At 42.3% G+C, this 26,858-nt stretch overlaps 1 protein-coding gene across 2 annotated transcripts in view; it reads right to left on the bottom strand.

Moving 5' to 3' along the window:
• The window catches only part of VPS36 (vacuolar protein sorting 36 homolog), a 1,108,846-nt gene that overhangs the window by 383,528 nt on the left and 698,460 nt on the right, over positions 1–26,858 (bottom strand). The window lies entirely within an intron of this gene.

The raw sequence follows: 26,858 nt of genomic DNA on the forward strand, positions 1-26,858 counted from the left end.
CATATTAACAGCAGGAAAATTAAGCACTTTTAACTTCTATTTTTTTTTATCACTGGAACCATTTGACAGGTTAGGGTTATTTTTCTACTTGATGGTATGGAGCTCCATGAAATCATATCCCCATCACTCTTTGACTGGCTTGACTCTCCTGACTGGAATAACCTGTGCCCAGGGCAAGGCTAGGCTGACAAAGTAAAGTGGATGTGAGGAGACTATGGGACCACACACTCACATAACTACTCCACAGAGGTAGGATTTGTGGCCTAGAGACATTTCCTATCCTGTAAAACCTGACAAATGTAGATCCACCTGTAATGAGGTGTGATCTATGAGAGCGACCCAGTCTCAGCCATAAAGTAGGACTACCCCAAATCCATTAACAAGCTTGACCTAGCTACTGCTATGAGACTTCCATCTCTACCACAGTCTCATCAATGGCCACATGAAAAGGTCAGCAGTCAGAGCCTTGTCATTCATCTCCTTCTCCTGCTAGTCCATTCATGCACTTGACCCTCAATTTCAGGTTGCTAGCTAAACTTCTAACAAATTTAAAAGCATAACAAACATTAAGAAAGAATAAAACAAAGCCACTCAATTTCACAACATAGTCTTTGCAAAAATAAAAATGATCAGTTTTGTATAAAAATGTCATTGTCCATCCAATAGGGAAGCTTTGATCAACTGCTTTCATCAGACGGTAGTAATTCTATGCTATTCATTCTTCCCCTTCTTGTCCCACTTGGTGCCTTTTATCCAGTTCCTGTATGATTCCACCTATTAATTCTCAGACTGTAGGCCATCTAACTGAACTACAGTGTTAATGCTCAAAGATGTCAAGAGCTTACATACACAACAAGATAAGATTATTTAGCCCTGAATTAAAAGGATTTGTTACAAATACATAATGGCAACCATATAAAAGCAAACTTATGCCAGGAATACTTTTTTGCAGATTGATTACCTTCTTTTCTACAGTATCCACAATAATTAATCAAATCACCTATTGACAAGTCCAGTTTTATATTTCCACATACTAGTAACTGTATTTTATCAACTTTATTTTATTATCATTATTTTGTTTTTATTTGTTAACAAGGGTACAGCACTCATCCAGCTGGACTGTTTACAGGCTAAACCTAGAGAAATCAGATATAAATCAAATGGAGTCAACATTAAAATGCCATGGCATACATAAAATCAAATGCAACAAAACAATAAGAAGAGACAGCAATTATAGAAGCGGTAAGTCAAGCATATATATACGGTGGCTGAAATTCACTATACAGAATGTTAGGCTGAAGTCAACATACTAAGCAAAATATTAATACAATATAAAGCAAACATCAATAAAATAAAGTTACAAAAGTTGAAGCTGACAAAACTCTTTGCATAATTTTTTTTAGTGTATACACAACAGTTGCTACTGAGGATGTGAAGAAGTCAGATTCCGGAGTATTTTGAGTTTAAAAAGAAAGGGGAAGGCACAAGGGAGTAGAAAATTAGAAAGGAGGGTTAACATGGGTGGAAGAGGTGGGTTTGAATATGAGAGTTAGAGTTGGTGAAACAGTGAGAGGATGTTTATCTGATTCCCTCAGGTAGCATTCACAGTGTACTTGTTTGAATGAATATTCTTTAGGTCACATTAGAAAGTTTTAAGGGAGAGAATGGAAGTTGTTTGTTTTGGGATGGCATCACAAGCTTTAGGAGCAGACTCAAAAGGTGTATTTGATGCACTGTAAATTACTTTGTGGTGGCTAAAGGCTGACACAGACAAAGAGTAACTGAACACTGTAGGGTGAAAAGGTCTTTCATAAATTCTGTCTGCAAAGTAAGTGAAAGTGTCCAGGGTGTTTAGTTTAAAGATCATGATCCCTAGAAGGAATATTGTTCTCTGAGATACAAGTAGTCATTTGGCTTTTTGTAGGGTGTCACAGTGGCATTCTCATCTAAGTGAAAAGATTTATGAAATTAGGAAATATTATTTGGCATTGTTTGAACTGAGGTGAAATTTTTGTTAGAGGCTGCTTCAATAACAATGACAGGGAGGCTGCATTCTAATTGTGGAAGCAGGACACCCTTCTCAATGGCCACTTTGGCTGTAGAGATAGAAAGTGGGTAATTTTTCTGATCCAGAAGAAGAGTTTATTAACTGGTGATTTAGTAATTTGAATGTGTTGTGAAAGTTAAGTGTAAGGTTTGACCACATCCCAATGGGATACATTTAAAATGCAAAATGGCCAAAACAATGAACGGCAAAAGATCAACCACAAAAGGTTGAAAACATTAAGTCAGTGAGATTAAGGTACAGCAGAAACTGTTTATCCCCATTTTACTAATTTTAGTGACATGTATAATCTAAATGCTTTATATCCTTGTACAGTGTTTATGTATTTTGTCTTGCCTTTTAGCTTGGTTAGAAATGAAAATAAATGAATAAATACCGTTATCTTGGAGATGGTATACAAAATTATCAGGGGGTGTGGGGGACACTGCTTCCCTGCAAAGAACATGTGTTGAGTTATTCTAAATTTTGAGTTTCAACCTTTTGTGGTTGATCTTTTGCTGTTCAGTGTTTTGGACACTCAACATTTTAAAAGTATTTCATTGCAAGATATCTGTAACACTGAACTGTTTCTAACAATTCACCTGTATTGTGTGAAACTGCCCAGTTTGTTGTGATTTTACTGAGTTTTTGTGGGGCTCCAAAAAGCTTTGTTTTTTTACAGTGAGAATGAGTTTGTGTTAGTTAAGCCATGTACTGAGGTCTCTCAAGTCTTGATCTAACTTTTTAATATGCAAGAGGATGGGCCTAGTCTGTAGACTTTCATTACTATTTTGCCAATGCTGGTTCATTTTTTGTCAAATGCACTAACATCATAACATAGAAACATGAGCAGTCTAGTAAGCATCTCTGCTGCCCTATGGCCTCTGCTAACTGTTGCAACTTCATCTTAAATGCAAGTAACCTATGGCAAGACTAGAATGATGCTCCTATGTCTCAAAGACAACTAAAATACATCTCAAGCAAGTGGGACTCACCTGAGGATACAGCAACTGTAGCCTGACCAGTGTCTAAAAGAACTTGTGCAAAAATTTCCAAGGAAAAACTTTGACATTTCTACCTACATCAGCTTATCTTTGTAAAACACATACACATCCCAAGGTTTTATAATCTAGTTCCTCCTCCAGTTTTCATTTTATCCACTACCTTACTTCTCAGCTCTCTCAGCTCAGGAAATGCTCTGCTTAAAAAAATAAATAAATAAAATGAAAAAAAAAATGCCCTGCTTACTATTTTAAGTCATCAGGCTGTACCCTCTTGTCTCCAACAATAAAAAAAGTAGTGTGGGCACTGTTCTCCAATACTTCTGCAAAATGTAGGATTTGTGCATTGTTTAACATTCCTTCATACTGTCAGAAAATTATACAAGCCAAGTTTCTGTTTAATTTTAGGCCAAAAACACACACATCCCTATATCAAATCAGCTCAAAGTATATCAGAATGTTTTTACTTTACTTCTGAAAATTTAAACCCGCATTGCTGTAGCCAAAAGGCAAATATATAATTGTTCATGGTTGTGTCAACATTCCTAAAGCTTATTTTGAAATGTAAGGGAGCTCTCCCCTATTAATGCAGTAAAACCACAGAGACAGTTTTTCAATCCCTATCTTTTGTATATCTGTTAAATGTGTAAAATATTTCAATTCTGCCTCATAAATCCCATCTGCAATAAAGAGAAAATGTTCATCTGGACAACATCATGACATAGGTTGACAAGTATTAGGCAATCAGTTTGCAGACCATTACAAGCCTAGCCAAAAACCCTGTTCTAAGGTTCCCTCCAGTCTCAAGGAGGGCAAGACAAGCTAGAACAAGGGAGAAATTAGGACTGTCCATCCAATTATCACATAGAGGTACCTAGAAGTTGGCAAGGGTGCTACTGTGTTTGACATGTAATGCAAGTTTGTTCCATATAGATATGGGTCCAGGACTCCCATGCCACCCACATCTTTCCATAAACAACCACCTTTTCCCATGACACTTCAGGTTTTCCACCACCCAAATATAATATATCACTATATACTTAGATTCTTAAATGACCCAAGGTAAGCCCTGGAAAGGACTGAAATGTATGAAACACTGAAGACAGCCCAAAAAAATAACTCTTGCACTCCTTGGTCTAGTTCAAAGCTGACCATTCTCCTAAAATCCACTCTGAATCTCATCAGCTCCTCATATACCTTTTAGTAAGTGAATCATTTATTGACTCATCTAATCAAAACAGCAGTTGTTCTACATTTGAACTTCTCACAAATATCCATATTCTAGTATTAGTCATTGTGCTGGTAACTACTGCTCTAGTTTTGATTCTATTTATCATATACTGCCTCCCAAAAAAAAAAAAAACTTGTTTTTTTAACCTGGGAGAAAAAAAACAGTATGCAAATCTTGTTCAGATCCTGCCAAATATATCAATACATCATCTGCAAATAATGATACTTTCACTTCCTTACCCCATCTTATACCCCCATAAGTTAGGTTTATGGATTACTACAGCTAATGTTCAAGGTGCAAGTCAACCGAATCATTAACAGTAGGCATCCCTGGCAAGGCTCATTCGATAACAAAGGAGACTGGAAGGTGTCCATGTATCTTTATACAAGCCAATGACTCTATTTTCACAATTAAATCTATACATTCTTCTATGAAGCCAACAACAATTAGGACCTTTACTAAGTAATTTCATTCCACTCAATGAAATGTCTTTTCTGTACCTAAACTTACTACTACTGATTCATCTTTACGGTCTTGCATCATCTTCATTAGTAACACTTTCTTTTTATATATTAGCTAACACTTTCTTTTTATATATTAGCTAACTATTTCCATCTCACAAAAATGCACAGATCATTCACAATTAAATCCAACACTTCTTTGGCCAAACTAGTAGCTATGGTAGACACAATTTATAGTCATGATTAAGTATACACACTACTCTATAGGGGATGACATTTGGCTTTTTAAACTCCTTTGGCAGTATGGTATAATCTTTTGTTTTCATACCCGAGTATTAGCCACACAGTAACATTTCATTAAACATCTCTACCAAATAAGCGTTTGTTTTGTCTCAAAGTCTTATTGGTAGACCATCACTCCCTGGGCCCGTTCTCAGAGTCTGGTCTTTTATCAACTTCCACATTTCTCCATGCTAATGGAAGTCACATCTGGTGTTACCTTTCTCAATTGTCTTCTGTAAATATTGTTGAATTTCCCTTTTGACCTCCCATCTGATATCAGCAATCTAGAGGCCTGCATAACATTACTGAAGTAACTCTATCACTATTAGAACTCTTATCAAAGAACTCTCGTCCTTATGACACATCCATAAATAAATCTTATGAATCATTGTGCCTTTTTCTAATGCGGTTTCATTGCTAGAGCCTTCTGGTATTCATTAGAACTATAAAAAAATATGCTTAAAAGTCATATTCCTTATCTGAGGTATCATCTATCTTTTGTCTAAATCTTTCCATTTCATTTTGGTCTGTTAGGTCACATGTTAACAGCTTAATCTCAAGGACCTACAACCTTTTTTGCCTTCAGTACAATCTCCTTATTCTTCTTCCAAAGATCTGACATACGTTTTTCATCTCACTGGCCACAATCTTTGTCTATTTCAACCGATGAAGCAGTGACTGCCCCACCCCCTCTAAATTTAGTTATTGTGTTTGTTACCAGATGCTTATTCCACTTTAGATAGTTTTTCACTTTTTTTTTTTTGCACCCACTAACTACCAATAATAAGTCAACTCCTGACCAATCGGCCAGTTTGTTCCGCAACGAGAGGTCATCCTTTAGCCAGCAATCGGGGTAGTTCAACTTTTAACATTTGTGTCCTAGTTCCCCCGCATGTACCCAGCGAAACTCCAGGGAGGAACATATAAGGGAAGGGGATACCATGGAGACTGTCATCTCATTTCTGCAAGGGACATTCCTTCTAAGTAGCACTGCCTCAACCCAGGAAACATAAATGGTGGTTTCCACAGTCTCCACCACGGAAATTACATTGACTCCCCGGTGTATGCAACCCTTTCCAACCCTAGGAGCGGAAAGTGGGCCATTTCCCTTTATTCCTTCCCTGCTTGGCTCCTCCAGTACTGGGGTCAATAATCAAACCTTGGTCACCTGGGACACAGTCAGGGCTAGATCTCTGTGCACCAAAGATTCTGGCTACAAAGTTCTTTAATTTGAAACAGTATACTGGAAACCTTCAATGCTACTCTAAGTTAAATGGCATAAAGGCTCAAAGCTGACACTCCAGGAAGGCATGAACAGAAATGACAACAGAAATGCATACAAACACTTACAACCAAACATATTCTGCCAATATATACATTTTATCAATCTGTGAACTTGACTTTGAATAATACGTATAATGAGGATTCCCTTCTCATGCACTATTGTAGAATCAGCGGTCAGTCACATGATCTTAATATAAATGCCTACATATCTTCATAGTCTGGGGATTCAAGCAGCTCTAAGACCACCTTACACACCTCTGACACTTGTTACTACATTTCAGCCTCCTATATATATATATATATATATATATATATATATATATATATATATATATATATATATATATATATATATATATATATATATAGATACTCCATCCTAAAAGGAAACAGATTATTTCATTCTCTCTCTTAATTCTTGCAGAAAGAAAAATACTCACATAAAACAGTAAGCCTTACTCCCCCATGTAACCCTCAATTTCCACATAATCATTCACCTATCAGGATTTCTAAGGGGACACGAGAAGATTTTTTTCTCTACATCTAGCACCTAACACCATTCAACCAAAAACCCTAAATTAATGTTATGTTCACCTTCACTACTATTTCCCTCATTTTTATTTGGTTTCTTAATCTGGTGGGTGAGCTTGTCAATGGATCCTTCTTAGTCACAACTTGGCACAGAAAGCAAAAAGAAAGAAGTAAGAAAACATACAAATGTGTAATAACGTAACAATATTAATATTGAACAATGAATTTTACGTACATGAGAAGGCAGAAAAAAGTAGAAACAAAGGTTAACACAGAAAGCCAAGACTTACAATAATGTAATGGCATTAGAAATTAGCAAGGAATAATACAGAAACAGAACAGTAACGAGAAAGGTCAACATAGCAAGTATGTCTTGAGCTGTAAACTAAGTAATAAAGACAAAGAATAGTTTGTAATTAAAGGTCTTTGCACACACGACTGGTAAAACAGGTTGTACATTTGGAACACTGTTAAACAGGTGCAAGACAAGGGACAACAGTACTGTGTTGATGGGACTTGTATGGATAAAAGAAGGATGAGCAGCAGCTGGAAAGTTAAGTATAAGGATGTGGGTTGGAGTGAAACCAGGTAGGATGTATCCGAGATAATCTTTTTTTTCTAAGGGGAACAGTGATGCAGGATGGAGTGTGTGTGCTTTAGGTGGAAAGTGTCAAATTACCCATGATATTTACAGCATCTGCAGGATTAGAATAGTTTTAAGCAATTCCTAGGGTTGCATCTGAAGCTGGAGTATTTAGCTTAATTTCAGAGTTTCTCTGATGGTCGGTTCCATTTAGCTAGAGTGATTTTTCTGAAACCCTTTTTGCCTACAGCTTTCACAAACCAGGCTGGGTCCTTTGTAAATGTAAGGGTTCATTTACACTGCTTCTAAAGTCACATGGTAAGTTTCTCATGATAAAGCAATGCTTCAGTACTGGGTGGGCAGTAATTGTTATGCACATGTTTGAAGTTTAGGGAAGTGAGAATGGAAAACAAGCTGTAACAGGTGGCAAGCTGGCTTTTTGAAGGGTGATACAATGATGTCTGGTGTTTCAAGGTAGTGCTGAGAATCTACAAATCTTTTTAGTAGTGGTTTGGATTAGGTGGGTATAACTGGAGTTGAGGAATATGATTGGTAAAGAATATTATAATTTTGGTATTAGAACATTCCTTTAAATTGTTTTCTTCAGTCAGAGTGAAGCTAGTTAAAATTGAGTAGCAAACCTTTCAGTTTTGTAGCTTTGTCAGCTGTAAGGTGAACTTCTGATTGTATTAAAATACAGTCTGCAGTGAGTAGCAGAAAGGAAGTTAGTTTTTGGCCATACCAGTCATAACATATACTGACTAGACAGCATGTAACAGACCTTTGAGATGGCATGATTGTCTTGAGTAACAGTGCTAAATCAGCATACCTACAGATTTATATTTCAACTTAGGCACCGATTCTGAAAACAATTCCTAGCAATTAATACCCCCTTACAGCAGCTGATATCACTCTTCTAGCCATTCATACTCCACAATAACTGCAGTAAAATGGCAAACACATAGTAAATATACTCTTGGTCAGAAACATCTCTCTATATTACTACTATATTAGTCGTGAGAGAAACACACTAGGGCGGCAATCCAATTAAACTAAAGCTTAAAAAACTTTTTTAATTGCTACTGGCATTAACTACTGGGTGGCCCAGCATATATTCCACAAAAAGATATAGGCCTACAATATTTTTACAAAGCAACTAGAAAACCTGAATACAATTTAAAATACATATCCATCCCTTTAAGCAAACCACTACAGCCACAAACAAAAGACCACTGAGCTTAATTTTAGAATAAGAGTGGCCCGTCAGTTCCCTTCCTTCCTTTATATCCATTAATCATGTTACATTTTGCCAGTGTTCAGTACTTTTTAAAATGGAAACCATAAAATCCATAAGAGCAAACCTTGAACTACAGGAGGTGTCCCTGTCTTTTCCTCCATGGCACTGTCACTGATACCCCCTTCTTCTTGGAACAGCTTGAGTACTTAGCATGCTAGTTATTCAGCAATTGTATAACTTATAACGATCTAGTTCATCTTCAACCAATCATCTCTTCCATTCTTTTCAACTAGAAATTGGTGAAATACCACTCCTTCAAATTACCAATGAACCATTCCAGTACACTTCTCAGCTAATCACTAGCTCATATCTCAGCAGGAAGCTCACATTATTAAACCACATAATAATAATATCTTACAGGCCTGCCATAAGACTACTCAGTCACTGAATCTGTAGTTCCTCTCAATTCATTCCTCTCACATCACACACTGCCCTTACAAGTACCAATATATTCAGAATACAACATAGTACAGCAAAATTAAGTCCCCCTTAAACAGAATAATCAAATGGATAAACCATGAAAGCAGATCCCCTATACTTGCTTTCCTCCTGCAAAAGCTGCTTTCAGCCTTTGCTGTTTTCGATAACTGAAAATGGGAAACTGTTCTTTGCCAATTAACTGTGACATGGTTTTCCACCTTCCCTCTTGGTCAACTTACTTTTCTTCTAACATCTCCAGCTTTGCTTCTAAACTGACACTACTTCTTCAAAAACCTTATTTTTCAACTGTAGGGCCAAGAGTGGCATCTGACTGATAAGTTAATATACCATCAACTTTGGAGTTTATTTTATATGATTTCTACGTGAAACCATCCAACTAAACATTAACATTCTGAATTCCAGCTAAACTTCATTCTAATTTCACCTTTGTAAAGTCATTGGATTCATTTATATCCCAGTTATCACTCAGAGAAGAATCTGCTTTCTCCACACCCAGCAAGTGGTCTGCCAAAACCTGTGGTCTACTGGAAGCTTTTAGCCCTGCAACTATCTAACTTTGTGTTTCTTGCCTCTTTTCATCATCAGAACCAAATAAACTACCTATAAACCCTCTCAGCTGAGTGGTATGCAAATTAGTATACATGCATAACTCATTTATATTTGTCTGTCTTGAAACAAACTACCCTACAGAGAATCATTGCAAGATTTCCATGAAGGGTTAATTCTTGAAAGTTCTCTCAAAGTTATGGTTGTTCCAACAATGGTTACAAAAAGATATCCCAAGAAATAATGTCAGCCACAGTAGATCTAACTATATCTCAAAGTTTGTTCAGATCCTTTCTCACATTTTCTGGCTTTTATTCGCAGTCCATCACACCAAAAATTTAGATTATCTTTTACAAAAAAAGGCAAACGCTTTCTCAACTGCATGTGCAATTTTACTTAACTGTTAATTAGGACAGACTGCTTTGATTCAAAATGGAATGTTTTTAACTAAGGATTCCAAAGGACTAGGAGGGAGGTGATATTACTGAAGGAATCACATGGAGATGCAAGCTTTTTTCCCTGCAGGTTTAATAGCACCAGGAGAGACTTAAGGCTCTATCCAGGCAGAAAGTCATGAGAAGAGACTGCAAGACTATCAGTAAAGGACTGCATATTAAGTACACTCACATAATAGAAACTGATTACTGTAAATGGTTCAATAAGCCACTAAAGCAATGCTGGGTAAGGTTAATGATCAATGGGACAAACTTAGGGCCAAACGTTGCCTTATATACTGGTCTCCAATACGGATTTTCCTTTGATTTATTATAACAGGATCAACCCAAAGAACAGGAGGAAGAACAGTCTCACCATCATAAAGTACAAGAGCATACAGCTCCATTCCAATAATGGACAGAGGCCATATTACCACTTGGTAAAACAGAAAATAACTAAAGTTCAGAACCACAAATATAATAGGGGTACAAAGGTTAGAGATTGTCAGCCTGAAGACCGTCTTAGACAGTGCATATTCAAAATGTGGAAAATACATTTTTGGTCACTTGACAGGGGCACTGTGAATTGCAAATGGGACCAGTAATTAAGTTCTCTCAATGCAGGTAGGTGCGTGCGTGAATGGGTGTGCCTTATTTGAAGGTTGGGTGTCGAGCTGGCAACTCAGCACTGTAAAAAATCCACTGCCAATCATTAGTGGACCGAAGTTCCGCTGTGGCGACCCCTAACTGGGAAAAGCCGAAAGACAAACAAACAAACAAACATGATAAATGAAAACACACTTACCAAATATATATTATGAAACCCAGGTATAATAGCAAAACTATGGTAATTATATGTAATCAAGGGCAGGCAGACAGACCAGACTCTGAGGGAGAAATTACGGTAAGAATAAATGACACTCTGTCCACCCAAAAAAGGAAAGAATGGTTTGCTAAAGAAAATTATATTAAACATCAGTACAATGATTTGGCTAGGGTAAAAACTAGTCCTAAACTATCTAACTGGACTGAAATTTCATTGGACACTCACCAGGTAGATCCTCTATAAGGAACAGTTGGCTATAAAATGCATAATCTAATATGGACAAGACAATTACAGTGGGGCATAAAAAGTCTTTTTCTATGCAGATGACCTTTTATTTCATATGCGAGACCTTGTCACTGACACTGATACTGTTTTTTGAGTAGCTGTCAAAGTTTATAGAATTACCTTGGTATAAAAATGAATAGCACCAAAACAAAATCTTTTCAAATTAACTATAACCTAAAATTAGAAGTTATGTACCTACCATAACGTTCCATGTTAGTTGTCTTCATCTCGCCTTCTTCTTGCTGGATGGGTTCGGAGCCGATCCTCGGCTCCGACTCGGCACTAGCTTTAGCTCGAGAACTCCTTTTACCAGCTCGAGGCAACCCTATATCCCATGATGCAAGGCGGAACTACCTCAGATCTCGTTTGGCAGCTAACTAACCCTGCTAAAGACTTATCCTAATATAATTAGGAACCATGGTTCCTAAAAGAAGTCCTCATAACAATGCTCCAGAGGAAGCAATCTAATAGGAACTCTCCAAGATCTGTCCAGGCCTGGGGGAAGGAGGGTGGGACGCTAGAAGAAGGCGAGATGAAGACAACTAACATGGAACGTTATGGTAGGTACATAACTTCTAAATGTTAAGTTGTCAATCTCGCCTTCATTCTTGCTGGATGGGACCGCGTCCCTAGCACCTGTATCCCGGGTGGCTCAATGGAACAGACTCTTGAGAACAGTGGAACCAAAACTGGCCCTATCTCTGGAGGCCAAATCCAACTTGTAATGAGACACAAAAGTATGAGGCGTAGCCCAAGTAGCTGCTGCACAAATAGTGTCAATGGGAAGTCTATCCTGAAAGGCTACAGAAGTGGATAGACTCCTGGTCGAATGAGCTTTTAGCTTAGAAGATAGTTGTTTGCCCTTAGAGAGTACACATAGGAAATGGTGGAAGTCAACCATCTAGATAAGGTCACTTTAGATACTGGAAGACCCAACCTGCTTCCTGCATAGGAGACAAACAATTGGTCTGATTTTCTAAGTTGTTTAGTCCTATGTAAGTAGTACCTGAGCTGACGATGAACATCCAAAAAAATGCAGCTTCTGTTCAGCTCTGTCAGAATAGTTAGGAAAGAAAACTGGTAGATCAATAGATTGGTTAATATTGGCTTGAGATACAACCTTGGGAAGAAAGGAAGGGTTAGTCCTGGCGAAACCCTATCCTTATGAAACACCAGATAAGGTGAACGAATACAGAGGGCCTGAATCTCAGAAACTCTTCTTGCAGAAGTAACAGCCAGCAAAAATATCGTTTTCCATGTCAACAACTTTAAAGAACACGCAGACGGTTCGAAGGAGGTAGAATTAGGGATGCCAACATTAAGTCCAGACCCCTTTGGGGAGGAGGATGTTCCACAGGGGTTTTTAGGAGAAAAACCCCTCTTAAAAGGCTTTGCATAACCTATGAGACATGATGTTATTGTCCTGCAAGCCAACATGAAATTTGGAAATAGCAGCCATTTGTACTTTGACTGTAGATGATGCGATCCTGAATGAAAAACCTCTGCCAGGAAATCCAAAACAGAATGTATAGGAGCAGTGAAGGGATCAATATTTCTGGCGTTTGCCCAAATAGAAAACGTCGCCACTTGCTAGCATAAACCGTTCTAGTGGGCGACTTTAAAGAAGACACTAAAATGTCTCTGACTGAGTCAGAAATCATTGGTAGCCTGGCTAGGAAGGAAGTGGAGCAACCAAGCAGTGAGGTTGAGAGAATGAATGGCTCGGTGCTGCTGACCCGACTGGTGGATCAAAAGATCCGGAACTGGGTCCAGATGCCAGGGCTGCACCAGAAGGTGACGATGTAGAGACGGAAACCAAATTTGTCGAGGCCAATATGGAGCAATGAGGATCAATTTGGCTCTCAAACCGGTGGCTTTCTGAATGACTTGTGGAATCAATGGAAAGGGAGGAAAAGCATAAAGAAGTACCGAGGCCAATCCTGGGTTAGAGAGTCTCTCAAGGGTTGGCCGGAAGAGGAAATAGTGTGAAGTAATCTGGGCACTTGCTGTTTTGAGGGGTAGCGAAAAGATCGCAACAAGGGGTGCCCCACTTCAGAAAAATCTGATCCACTACAGACTGATTGAGAGACCACTCGTGAGGCATCAGAATAGATCTGCTTAGCCTGTCCGCCAATAGGTTGGACCTGCCGGGATGTCGTTGCTATCAGAAACCGCTGAGAAGAGATCGCCCATTGCCAAAGTCTGAGAGCTTCTCGACATAAGGGATAGGACCTGGTTCCGCCCTGTTTGTTGATGTACCAGACCACGGACATGTTGTCCGTCTGTACTGCAATAGTCCCTGTGGGAAGAAAGTCGTGAGGGCTTGCAAGCGTTAAAAGCACTGCTCTCATCTCCAGGACATTTATGTGCAGGTGGTATTCTATGGGTTGCCACGTCCGTGGACCATCCTGCCCTGATAATGCCCCCACCCGATCAGAGAGGCATCCGTGGTGACTGTGGCAACTGGAGGAGGGGAACAAATGGTTGGCCCTGCTGAAGAAGCGGGAAGATACCCACCATCGTAGATGAGCCCTGCAAGACTGTGTCACTAAGATCTCGTGTCTCATGGGCAGATCGGTACGACCACTGCGTGAACAACATCCACTGCAGGAGGCATGTGGAAGCGAGCTAGTGGAAGAAGAACAATGGCTGCAGCCATTAGGCCTAGAACCTTCAAGACAAACCTGGCTTTGACCTTGTTGCTTTGTAACAGAAGCTGAACAAATTTCTGGATGTCCAGAATCCTTTGATTTGTTAGTCTGGCTAACATTTTGACGGTATTTAATTCTGCGCCTATAAAGGTGATAGATTGGCAAGGCAGCAGAGAGGATTTTTCAAATTCACGAAATTCCTAGACTCTTGCAAAGCTGTAAGGTGTAATCTCTGGACCGAAGAAGCTGATCCCTGGAGGTGGCGGAGAGGAGCCAGTCGTCCAAATAAGGAAACACTTGGAATCCTCGGCGTCTCAGGTGAGCTGTGACCACCGCCATGCATTTGGTGAACACTCTGGGGGCTGAAGTGAGGCCAAAGGGCAGTGCTCTGAATTGGTAATGACTGGCTCCCAGCAGCGGAGAAACCTTCTGGAGCGTCTGTGAATCTTTATGTGATAGTACGCATCCTGAAGGTCTATCGAGCACATCCAGTTGTCCTTGCCCAGAAAGGGCAGAATGGATTGCAGCGTGACCATCCGGAATCTTGCCTTTTGGACAGACTTGTTTAGTCTGCTTAGGTCTAGTATGGGTCTCCAATCCCCCGCCCTTTGGGGACCAAAAAGAATCTTGAGTAGAAGCCGGATCCTACTTGGTCTGCCGGCACTGTTTGGATGGCTCTTTTTCCCAGGAGTTTTAAAACTTCCTGTTCTGCCAAATCCCTTTGACCGGGTGAGATGTCTGGAAGGGATTGTAGAGGTACGGAAACCTTCGAAGGGGATTTTGTAACCCTCGGATATAATCGACTGTACCCACTTCTCTTGTGATAGGGATTGCCAGGCTACTGGGTACAGCGAAATCCTTCCCCCGACTGCCTCCAAGGGTGGACAGTCGGGCAACACCTCAGGGATGCTGAAAGGGCTTCTCAGGAAGAGGCTCCCTGTTGCCCTGGTTCTGAGGACCCCCCCTGCCTCTAGGGGCGTCTATTATTATTACCCCTCTGCCTCTAGGGGTAAACTGACCACGTGTGTCCGGTGTAGCTCCTTGGGCTTTACGGAACCACATCTTCCCCTTCTGACCCTTGGGATATGGTCTAGAAGGAGTGGAAAACTGGACTCCAACGGCAGAAAGAGTTTTACCGTCTTGTTCACATCTGGTCAAAGTATCCTTCACCTGAGGTCCGAACAAAGCCGAACCGTCAAAGGGTGTTGGTGAAGGACGCCTTAAAGGGGTCCGCAAAATTACACAGCCGCATCCAGGCTTGGCGTCTAAGAGCAACACCTGTGCCTGCGGCCCTGCTCGTTCCATCGGCTGCATAAGATATGAGCCGCATGGAGGAGTTAGATATCGAATTCAGGATAGCTAGCTGAGAGGCAATCTTTTCCTGAGCCCCAGCAGCTGAAGGATCCTGGACTACTTCCCCAGTTCCTTGAGAATATCTCGTTGAAGCCTGGTGAAGTGACAAAGGTAATTCAGCGAGCATTGCAAAGGTCGCTGAAGAAAACATCCGCTTTCCATACCTGTCCATGGTCCTAGAATCCTTATTAGGAGGATGGACAGGTACTGAAGGATCCGCCAGTTCCTTCTTAGTGGCCGCCACCACCATAGCATCCACAGAGACACCTTTGGACAGGAACTGTTTGTCCGAAGGGGCCGTGATGAATTTGGATGGTCTCCTGGGGACAGGTTCCACAGAATCTGGAGCCGCCCACGCCTTCCGAGCCACTACCTGCATGAGTGGGTCGAAAGGCGGAGACACCAAGGAGGTGGAGGGTCGGGATCCAAAAGCCTCCAGGTATACCGACTCATCCTCGGAGGGGTCAATGGATGGCCAATTCCCCCTCTGTTTGAGGAGCTCAAGGATGTCTGAAAATGAGACATCCTCAGAGGGGACCGTGGGGAACCCTCCGACTCATCTAAGTCGGTATCAGATGTAGTAGACTCAGGAGTCTGTGTGTTTCCTCTTACGTCCTCTTCCGAGGGGGTTCACCTGCAGGGTCAGGAGAAACCTCGGAAGAGGAGGAAATTCCCAGTGGGGAAACCTGGGGCGATGGATCCCTGGGCCTGAGAGCAAGAGGCTGGCAAGAGGCTTCTGCAGGCACTGATGAGGGAGGAGCTAGAGGGATAGACCGTTGACCAGGCTCAGAGGCCAGGACACTCCTCATCACCTCAAAGGCTCCTCTCCCGGGAGACCTGAACACACCGCTCGAAGAAACAGGAATGGTCGGCTCCAAGAGAGAAGGCTCGAGGCAGATGTCGGCGCCGAGCTTACCAAAGCCGAAGCTCCGAGAGGGAGGCGGGTCGGACAAGGGTCCGATGCCACTAGCCCCTCGGAGCCGACAGTGGAAACCGGCGACCGGATCCCTCCAAGGAAAGTCTCAAGGAGGAGATCGGAGCCGAGGATGACGGAGCCGAAGGATGTATCGGCTCGGCATCGAAACAGTCGCTGTCCCAAAGCTCGCGCTCCGAACTCTGGTGTGGAGTCGGAGGAGGAATCTCAAGAATTGGGGCTGTAGCCGAAGTCTGTTGAGACGGGCTATGGAGCATTTGGGCCAGTGCCTGAGACTTCAACAGCCTGCTTACCACCCTCTCCAAATCGTGGTCAGACAGCCTGGAAGATCTCGAAGATCGGCTCCGATGGCTCGCTCCGACAAAGAGGAGACCCGGGCCGAGTGGATACAGTATCGAAGGGGACCGGGATCTCTTGCGGGCCGAAGCCATCGGAGCCGAAGTCCCTTGAACCCCAGATGGAGCCGAGGATCTCTCGGCTCCGATGCTGGATAAAGTGTCGGCTCCAGCCGGAGCCGACAAGGCAACAGTAGTCAGGGTATCGAGCCGGCCGGCACCGAACCCACTACTCTGTCAGAAGAAGCATCGGTTCCAGCCGAGCGATATCGGCTCGACGGGCGAGCCACCGAGGAGGCTTAGACACTGTAGCCTGAGCCTCTTGGTGGCTTAAGAGGTTTTCCTGCCCCTTGCTTAGGAGGAGAACCTTCAGGTTTCAACAAACCTCGGAGGATCAGTTTGTTCCTCCTTTCCTGCAGGACTCGCTGGCTAAAGGCATGACACAACGCACAGGAGTCCTGCAGGTGCAAAGGCCCCAGGCAATACACACAAGAAGTGTGACCGTCTGTCAGGGACATTTTCTGACAGCACTGGTCACACTTCTTGAAGCCTGAGACCTTGCCTTCCTTAGACATCCTAACAGGATATACACACACAGTCCCCACAAACACACAACTTAATCCCTACACAGACACACAGGAAGGGAATAACTTGGGGAACTAGGCCTGACTAAAACTTTCACTGAAAAAAAAAAAAAACTATAATAAAAGGAAGGGAATAGGGTGGGCTGTACTAAAAACAGGCTAACCTGACACTGAAGGGAAATTAAACCCCTAACTAACTTTTTTTCTTATTTAACAAGAAAAACTTACCTCAGCTGGCAAAGGAGACCTCTTTCGCTAAGCGGCAAACGAGATCTGGGGTAGTTCCGCCTTGCATCATGGGATATAGGGTTGTCTCGAGCTGGTAAAAGGAGTTCTCGAGCTAAAGCTAGTGCCGAGTCGGAGCCGAGGATCGGCTCCGAACCCATCCAGCAAGAATGAAGGCGAGATTGACAACTTAACATCTAGATATGACAAGACAATCTCCATATTTTTAGGAGCCAAGAAATACTGAGATATTTGGGGATATCCTTGACAGTGTCACTCCATTGTGATAACTGGTCTGGCATTATTTATAATGCAATTAAGAGGATTAAATTTGTCACTTGACTTCCACTTTGCTAGATTTTCTACAACGAGTGGCAGCTCTGCAGACGATGGGACTTCTAGAGGTATCATGCATGTCACAGTCTCTTCTTGTTCCTCCATCTTTTGACTTCTATAAAAACGTAGAAGCAGGCTGCAAGTTTTCTTTGGGGCAATGGCCCTCCTAAGTAATATAGATCGACTTGGAATTTCCTTTTCAGAAATATACAATTGAGCTGTTCATGTTACGATTTTTTTTTAATAATGAATATAAATCTGTCTGGAAATCACATATATTACAAAAACTAGGTGGTATATCAGTGCTTTTTTTTCAAACCTGTCCTGGAAAGTTTTGAGAAATAAGGAGTTTGACTGCCTGGTGGGAGAGTTAATAAATCAGCAGAGTTTGATTTTTCAGACACCAAAGATAAAGGCTTGGATAGATTTCTCATTATGGATTCTAAATGTTAGAAAAAGAGAGGTCAGAATATGTTAAACTGGCCATCAAAAATCAAATTATTTGTATTCTAAGAGCAGTTAATTCAGCATCAAACCATAATGTAGGAACAGTTCAATGCTATGCCTCGCTTAAGTGCAAGCCTTGCTTTTACTATAGGTAGATGTCATCTCTGCTCTTAACTTCAACAATTTGAAGGTAAAAGAGAAGGAAAGACCATTACTAACAAAAAAATAAGTTATGTCTTTCCATAACATTCCATCTGTGTTGTTCATCTTCTTTCATTCATCACTGATGGGGTTCGGTTCTGAGCCCTCGGAACAGAGTCGGCCTACTACCAAGCTCGCGTCTCCACCCAGAATGCCCTTCTCCCTGTTACCTCAGATCGAGTTTGCTAAGAAAGGAAGTAAAGCCGAGGCCACTTCTACGCAAGTATCCTAGTGCACCACTTAGACCCAAAGCATCACCCAGGAGCCTTTGGAAAGGGAAAGGGATGGGAAGTGATGAATGAAAGAAGATCAATAACACAAATGGAACGATATGGTAAGACGTAATTTCTTTATCTGATGCTATTAATCTTCTTTCCATTCATCACTGATGGGACAGAATCCCAAGCTACCTTGAGATCCATGGGTGGCCCTTATGGAAGAACATTCCTGTGTACCACTGAGCCGAAGGCAGCTCCCCCCCAGAGACCAGGTCCAATCTGTAATGATTGATAAAGATATGAGGCTTAGCCCAAGTCACTGCTGCGCAGATGTCATCCATGGATGCCCTGGAATAGAATGCTATAGGAGTTGCCACAGATCTAGTGGAGTGGGCTTTAACTTTTGGCATGGACTCATTATGGAGGATTAGGTGACACATATGCAGTCCTTAGCCATCTTGATAATGTAACCTTGGAAACAGCTTCTCCCATTTTGGGTCCTGAAAAGGAGATGAAAAGCTGTTCAGATTTATGGATAGGTTTGGTCCTGTCTAGGTAAAATCTTAATTGTCTATGTATGTCTAAGGCATGAAGGCAATACTCTCCTCTACTGGCACAATTCGGAAAAAACACTGATAGATCAATAAACTGGTTAATAGAGAATTCAGAAACAACTTTGGGAAGAAAGGATGGGTTTGTCTGAAGTAACACTCTGTCTTTACGAAAAAACAGATAGGGACTCTTGATACACAATGCCTGCAGCTCCAAAACTCTTCTGGCAGAGGTAACGGCCACCAGAAACAAAGATTTCCAAGACAAAAACTTTAGGTCACACTTAGCCACAGGCTCAAAGGGCTTTTGAGTCAAAGAGAGGAGGACTAAAGTGAGGTTCCATGGTTCTACGGGCTGTCTAAGAGGAGGCCTGAGATGAGAGATACCTTTGATGAAAGCCTTGCAGAGGCGTAAAGAGATAAGAGTGGTGCCATCTATATCACTGTGGAAATTGGAAATTGCCACTAGATGTACTCATACTGTAAAGGCAGAGACTCCATTATCAAAAACCTTAGCCAAATATTGAAGCACGGCAGTAACTGGAGCTCAATACGGGTCTAGCATGTTATCCTTGGACCAAATGGAAAACCTTTTCCATTTATCCTGATATAGTCTTCTGGTGGATAGTTTGTGAGAGGCCAGAATAATGTCTCAAACAGGTGAGAAGAGATTAGCCTGCCTGGTGACTAGCGGAAGTTGAGAAACCAAGCTGTCAGCTTCAGAGTGGACAGGTTTGGGTGACAACCCCTGGGGGTGATATATCAGATCTGGTAGAGGGTCCAGAATCCACGGCGGGAATACTAGGTGAGGCCGAAGAAAGGGGAACCAAACTTGTCGAGGCCAGAATAGGGCTATGAGGATCACCTTGCATCTCAACTGAAGAGCTTTCTTTAGAAATTGTGGGATCAAAGGAATGGGAGGATAGGTGTAGAGAAGTCCTGTGGGCCAATCGTGGATTAGAGTGTCCCTCAGTGACTTCCTCTCCGGGGGAAGCAGGGCAAAGTAGCTGCTGCACTTGGTGTTTGACGAGGAGGCAAAAAGATCACAGCAAGGCTGTCCCCAGTGGCTGAAGATTATAGACGCCACCTCGGGGTTGAGAGACCACTCATGGAGCATGAGGATGCATCTGCTCAGTTTGTCCGCAATCACACTGGAGCTCCCCAGGATATGTGTTGCTATCAGAAAGCGGTTGGAAGCTATTGCCCACTGCCAAATTCTCATGGCTTCTCGACAAAAGGGGTAGGACTTTGTTCCTCCTTGCTTGTTGATGTACCAGACCACTGACATATTGTCTGATTGGATTGCAATTGTCTCGGAGGGGAGAGCTGCATGGAATGCCTGCAATGCTAACAGCATGGTGCTCAGTTCTAGGACACTGATATGCAGGTGGGCCTCTGAGGTGGACCATGTGCCTTGGACAGTCTTTCCCTGAAAATGGCCCCCCATTCCACTCGATCAAGGAAGCACCCATGGTCACAATGGCTGTGGGCTGGGAGGGTTGAAATGGGCGGCTCCAAAGATGAATGTCTGGCCTCATTCTCCAAAGCAGGTCCTGCTTGCAGAAGTTGGTTATTCGAATCTTGTAATCCAGGGGATGACAGTTTGGGAACCACTGACACAGATGGAGCCATTGCAGAATTTGCATAGGTAATTTTGCTACAGGCACTATTGGAATTGACGCAGCCATAGAACCTAGGGCTTGGAGAACTTCTCTTGCAGAGGCTGATGTTTGACAAAGACTCACTCAGATTTGAAGCCTCAGTCGATGGAGTCTGTGAAGAGGGAGTGATACCAGACAGGACTGAGTACTGAACACTGCTCCAATGAACTCTATTTGTTGTGTAGGGATAAGATTTGATTTCTCCCAATGTATCGTTATTCCCAACAATTTTGCCAGAGAGAGGGTATGTTGTAGTGTCGTTACCAGAAGATGCTTGGTGGGGGCAGTAAGGAGCCAGCCATCTAAATATGGAAACACCCGGAATCCTTTTAGTCTCAAGTGAGCTGTTACCACTGCCATGCATTTCATGAATACTCTGGGGGCTGCAGAGAGACCGAATGGAATTGGTAATGACTGGCTCCTAGCCAGAAACGAAGCAGACTCCTGGAGCGTTTGTCCATCTTGATGTGGTGATACTCATCCCGGAGATCTATAGAGCACATCCAATCGCCTTCTCTTAAAAAGAAAAGGATGGACTGAACTGTGACCTTCCGAAGTTTGGTGTGGGAAACAGACTTGTTTAAGTTGCTGAGATCTAAAATGAGTCTCCAGTCCCCTGTCGTTTTTTGGCACCAAAAAGAATCTCGAGGAAAATCTGGATCCGCGCTGGTCTGGTGGGACTGGTTGGAGTACTCTTTTTTTTGAGACAGCTTTATAATCTCTGAAGCTGCTTCTTCCCTTTGACTGGGTGGAACGTTGGGAAGTTTTCTTGGAAATTTTGGCTGACAAGAAGGGGAAATGGTGTAACCTTTGATGATAATATTCTGCACCCAACGATCGGTGGTGAAAGAGTGCAAGGCAGCTTGGTGCAGAGAGAAACATCCCCTGACTGCCTCCAGAGGTAAGCAATCGGGCCGCCCCTCAGGAGCGCTGATAAGGCTGTCCAGAGAGGGAGTCCCTGCAGCCTTGGTTGCGTGGACCCTCTCTGCCTCTACAGGGGGAGTCTTCCAGAATTGTTACCCCCTCTGCTTCTGGGAGCATCATCACCATGTGCGGCACAGAAAGGACCCTGAGATTTCTTATGCACCAACTTCCCACTCCTCTGATTCCTGAAAAAAGTACGTTGAGGGTTGGCAAACCATAGGCCTATGGTAGACAGGATTTTTCTGTCTTGCTCGCATCTGGCTAGCATGCCCTTCACGTTGGAGCCAAAGAGAGATGAAGCTTCGATGGGAGCATTCAAAAGCAAAGACTTGAAGGGGTCCATGAGGTCACAGATGTGCATCCAGGCATGGCGTCTCATAATGTCCGAACCCGCTGCTCTAGCCGCCCCTTCGGTCACATGTGAGAGCAACCTCATGGTCGAGTTGGATATTGATTCCAGGGTTGCTAGCTGTGAGGTCACTTTATCCCTGACCTCGTTAGACAACTGTTCTGTGAGTGTCCCAGAGAGTTTGGAGATCAAGTACCTCTGGAGCCACGTAAAAAGTGCAAAATAATTCAGGGAGTATATAGCAAAGGTCCCTGATGCAAAAATACACTTCCCAAGTCTGTCCACCACCCGGGACTCCCTGTTGGGTGAGTAGACAGTGGGACTTTCTTCAGCCAAGTCCTATTTTGTGGCCACCGCCACATCCATAACATCAACTGTTAACCCCTTGGACCGGTGTGGATTGTTAACAGGAGAGGACAGAATTTTGTCTGGTCTCTGAGGGATCGCCTCAATGGAATCAGGGTTCTTCCACATGTGCTGTACGATGAGCTGGATGAGTTCGTCGCCAGGTGGGGTCACCCAAGAGGTAGACGGCCAGGCATGCAAAGCCTGCAGGAACACAGACTCCTCAAAGGGTTGGAGGGCTTACAGTCACCTCTCTGCTTTAACATCTCAAGGATGTCTCCGAAGGACACATCATCAGGAGGTGAGCGTGGGGACCCTTCACCATCATCGTAATCCATGTCCTCTGTTAAGGACTCCTCAGGCGAGTCCATGTGCTTCATCTTGCATGTCTTCATTCAAGGGAGTCCTCAGTGGGGGTTTCTGAGGAGGACTCGGAAGAGTGGGTACCCTGAACAGGGGTGTCTTGCAGCTTCTCTGCCCGGTGTCCCGGAGGATGGTCTGTGACAGCTGCAGCTTAGGGGGCGAAAACTGGGGTTCCGACATCATGGGAGCGATACCAGAAGCAACAGCCCTCTCCATCGCACGGAAGGCAGGCCCACCCAAAGAGGGATAATAGCCCAGAACCGAGAAAGACAATCTCAGGACGGGGTCACACCCCACTCCGACGGACCTGCTTCCACAGGCAGAACCTCAAACAGGATCGGTGCAGATGCAGCCATCAGCACCAAGGAGGGAACCAAGGAGAAAGTCGGCACCATACCCCGGGCTGACATGCCCGTTCCCCAATCCACAAACTGAGAAAGTATTGGCTCGGCGGGAACTGAAGACCAAAGGGACAAACTTGGAGCCAGAGTAAGGTGCACCATCGGCGCCGAGGTGATGGGTTCCAAGAAGGATGTTGGAGCAGAGGGCTTCAGAACTGAGATGGTCGAAGGAGGAGTGTAAGATGGAGTCCATGGATAAGGCAACCCAAGTCCAGCAGGTGGATGGGTTTTAGAAAGTGAAGGAATCCTCCTGGCTACCAACAGGTGGTCCATAAGATGCAAAAATACAAGAAGGCTCTTACCATGCAGATAAAGCAAGTGTCACTACAAACAGCCCAATTTATGTAAAAATTAGTGACACAAGCAACACCATGTCATATAAAGGCTTAATTTATTATAATGCGCTAGTAGACAATACTTCCACCTCTCAAGGCTTCTTCAGGCAGAAAACTGCATACAGGTTTAAACATTGTTTACATAGAGTTACATTTTAAAGTTTACCGATATCCTGGATTAAATGATTATTTTAGTTTAAAACCACTTCTGAAGGATATTAGTAATAAATTGTGATTTTTTTTATATATATATATTTTTATATTTTTTTTATATATACTTATATTTATATATATTTTTATACTTTTAGTATTGAGCTTATATGCTTTTTGCATGGTATATATCTTTAATGATGTTAATTAACTCTATTTAAACTATGTTTAAACCTGTATGCAGTTTTCTACCTGAACCACCCTTGAGAGGTGAAAGTATTGTCTACTAGCACATTATAATAAAGTAAGCCTTTTTATATGACATCGTGGTGCTTGTGTCACTAATTTTTACATAATTTGGTCCATAAGACGCATCATGTCCCAAAAGGCTCCTGGTGGATCTAGTGGATACTCCAGACGGGGAGTCAGGATGTTCGAGAAATGGGCTATACACTTGGCCCAGAAACAGATCTACGGAGGGATAGTATCAGGTCCATGGTGCAAGGTCTGCCAGCACCAAAGTCTCTAGTTTCGAGACCAGAAGCAAAGGGGTCAGATCCAGTGAGGTCGGTACAACACTCGGTGCAGAAGTAGCACTCGGAGCTGAAATGGTCGGTTCCAAAATGGAAACTGAAGTCGAAGGTGTGCCCTGAGCTGAAGTAGCTACAGGTGTCAAAGTTGAAGCAGGCGTAGTAAGATCAATGACCAGTGCTGGAGGCAGGATGTGTGCCAAAACAGGCATCAGTATCGAAGGTTTTGAGACAGTCGGAGCAGTGGAAGGTGGAGCCAAAGAGGCAGATTTATGTTCCGACAATAACTTGGGGACCTTAGATTTCTCAGGTTTGCTCTGATCACCCAATGGTGAAGAAGGAACAGAATGGGATCTCTTTTTGTCCTAAGAAGGAGGGGTTGAGACCTCCATTCCCGAAATGGCCTCTTAGAAGTGAGATTTGAGTAACCCCTTCAGAATGAGTTTATTTTTACGCTCATTAAGACTGTGTTGGCTGACACTTTGACAAGTAGCACATGGAGGCTGCATCAAAAGGTGGGCCACTCCCAAACAGTATACACAGTCATCATGCGAGTTGCTATTAGGTAACGTGCCCTTATAAGAAGTACAATGCTTAAAGCCAGAGGTACCCTTCTTATCTGACATCTTAACAGAAAAGGACACCACAACTAACTATAAAATCCAACAATAATGAAGTCACTCTGCTCAAAAAACTACAAGAAAATCACAAGATAAATACCAATACACTGTATGAAGAGTAGAAAGGGAAACACTTGAATAAAGATAAAAGCTAACAGGTTAAGCAAGAGAAGACAATACCAGCTATGGTACTGAAGAAATACCACAAGGGTAAGGGAAAAGGCAGTACCAACAATGGTAATTAAGATTACCAACAGTAACAGGGGTGGACTGGAAAGAATACGGTTAGACCGAAGAAATGACACTAGTAATACTAAAGGTTTAGTAAAATATGAAGACATCCAAAACTTTTACACAAATATAAAAAAAGACTTCACTTAGCTGAGAGCTCGGCTGAAACGTGGCTTTATTGCTACGCAGCAAACGAGATCATAGGTAACAGGGAGAAGGGCATTCTGGGTAGAGGCTTAGCTTGAGAGTTTTTTTGGCTGGTGCGACCTTGGTAATAGGCTGACTCGGCTCCAGGGGCTCGGAACCGAACCCCATCAGTGATGAATGGAAAGAAGATTAACAACATCAGATCTGATGTTACAGGTAAGTGAGCTTTTTAAGTCATACTTGCAAACATCTGAAAATTATTAATATGTTGGAATTATATCATCTGAAAAGGGCATGGGAAATAACCTGAATGTTCTGGTTATGCTGCAGATATGAGAAAGAATAGCAGTTTACTATAAATATGTACCAAAATCCCAGAAATGTAGATTTCCGGATGTCAGTGTTGCCATAAATATCTCTATACAATATCAAACCTTCATCAGTTGTTTCTCATGACACTCCCCCATTGCTGGTAAAATGATGGGCCAAAGGGTGAACTGACTGGAACTTAAATATTTGTAGGAAATCTGCAATGTGTTATGCTTAGACAAATATGAACTAGATAAACAAGCTTTTTTAAATTCACATTATGACACTGAAGAAACTCTAAAAATGAATTTGCATTACTAGACATTCTATTACTGTTTAGCTGAAAAATCATAACAGGAAATGAAAAAAAAAATGGACCCACCTACCACAGCAGAAATCATGTACTTAATGAACAAATTATATTAACTGGGGCCACTACAATGTGGTAAGAGAATAAGAGAGAAATGTTTAAACAAATGGACACTACGGATGTTATAGTTTGGTATGAAAACTAAAGATGTGTTTTTGTCCTCACTGTACACATGACTCTCCCTACATATTTTCACAGTTAATATTGCTGACATTTTTATTTTGAATATTTAACACTGATGGATGTTATTATAATTGTTGACTTGATGTTACTTACTGTTACAATTCATACTATTTTGCAGACAGTTGTCCTTAAATAAGGTTGTGTGTCAAAAAAGAAGATAAGTAGTCTGTCAATAAATTGAATACTTATTTCCTTCCCCGGCTATGCGAGCACAATAAGACAATAAGCTAGGACACTATAAGAAAGGCAAAAAAGGGACTCTGAAGACTAAACATGAGAATGTTTCTGATGACGTGAACAAAATACTAGCTATAGGTGTGACTGAAGAGTTCCACAATCTTTAGAGTAGCTCCTTATCAAAGCTGTGTTGTCCATTTTTAAGCATGCCTGTCACCCTGGTTAAGCTTCACAATGACTTACTCTATGATTTCACACAAAATACTGATCAGGCTGAGGGGTTTAACATATTTTGGGGTGGATGTGATCCCACTCTTTATAAACATATCACTATAGCCTACAGCCATCGACCTGGGAAGTATCCACATCTACATTTGTTTAATGAAACTGATCAGGGGGAGCTAGTTAGATTTTTCTTGAATCAATTTAGGAATGCACAAGGCAAGTTGACTGATGCCAGGGAACCTATGTTTGTGATTTCACATGAGGCAAAAACTATCATACCTGTAGTAGTATAATGGAGGTTTCCACTTGTTGCTACGGCACTCTAATATGGAATGCTGACAGTTAATTGGAGACCCAACTCATTAAGATGAAAAAGCCTACAAAAAGCTTTAAAAAGGCAGTGGTAGCATCATGCAGGGACATCTTCACACCCACACTTCCGAAATGTGTATGTGTG

The sequence above is a fragment of the Protopterus annectens genome, chromosome 5.part0 (assembly GCF_019279795.1).
Source record: "Protopterus annectens isolate FY-2018-M chromosome 5.part0, PAN1.0, whole genome shotgun sequence".
Taxonomy (NCBI): Eukaryota; Metazoa; Chordata; order Ceratodontiformes; family Protopteridae; genus Protopterus; species Protopterus annectens.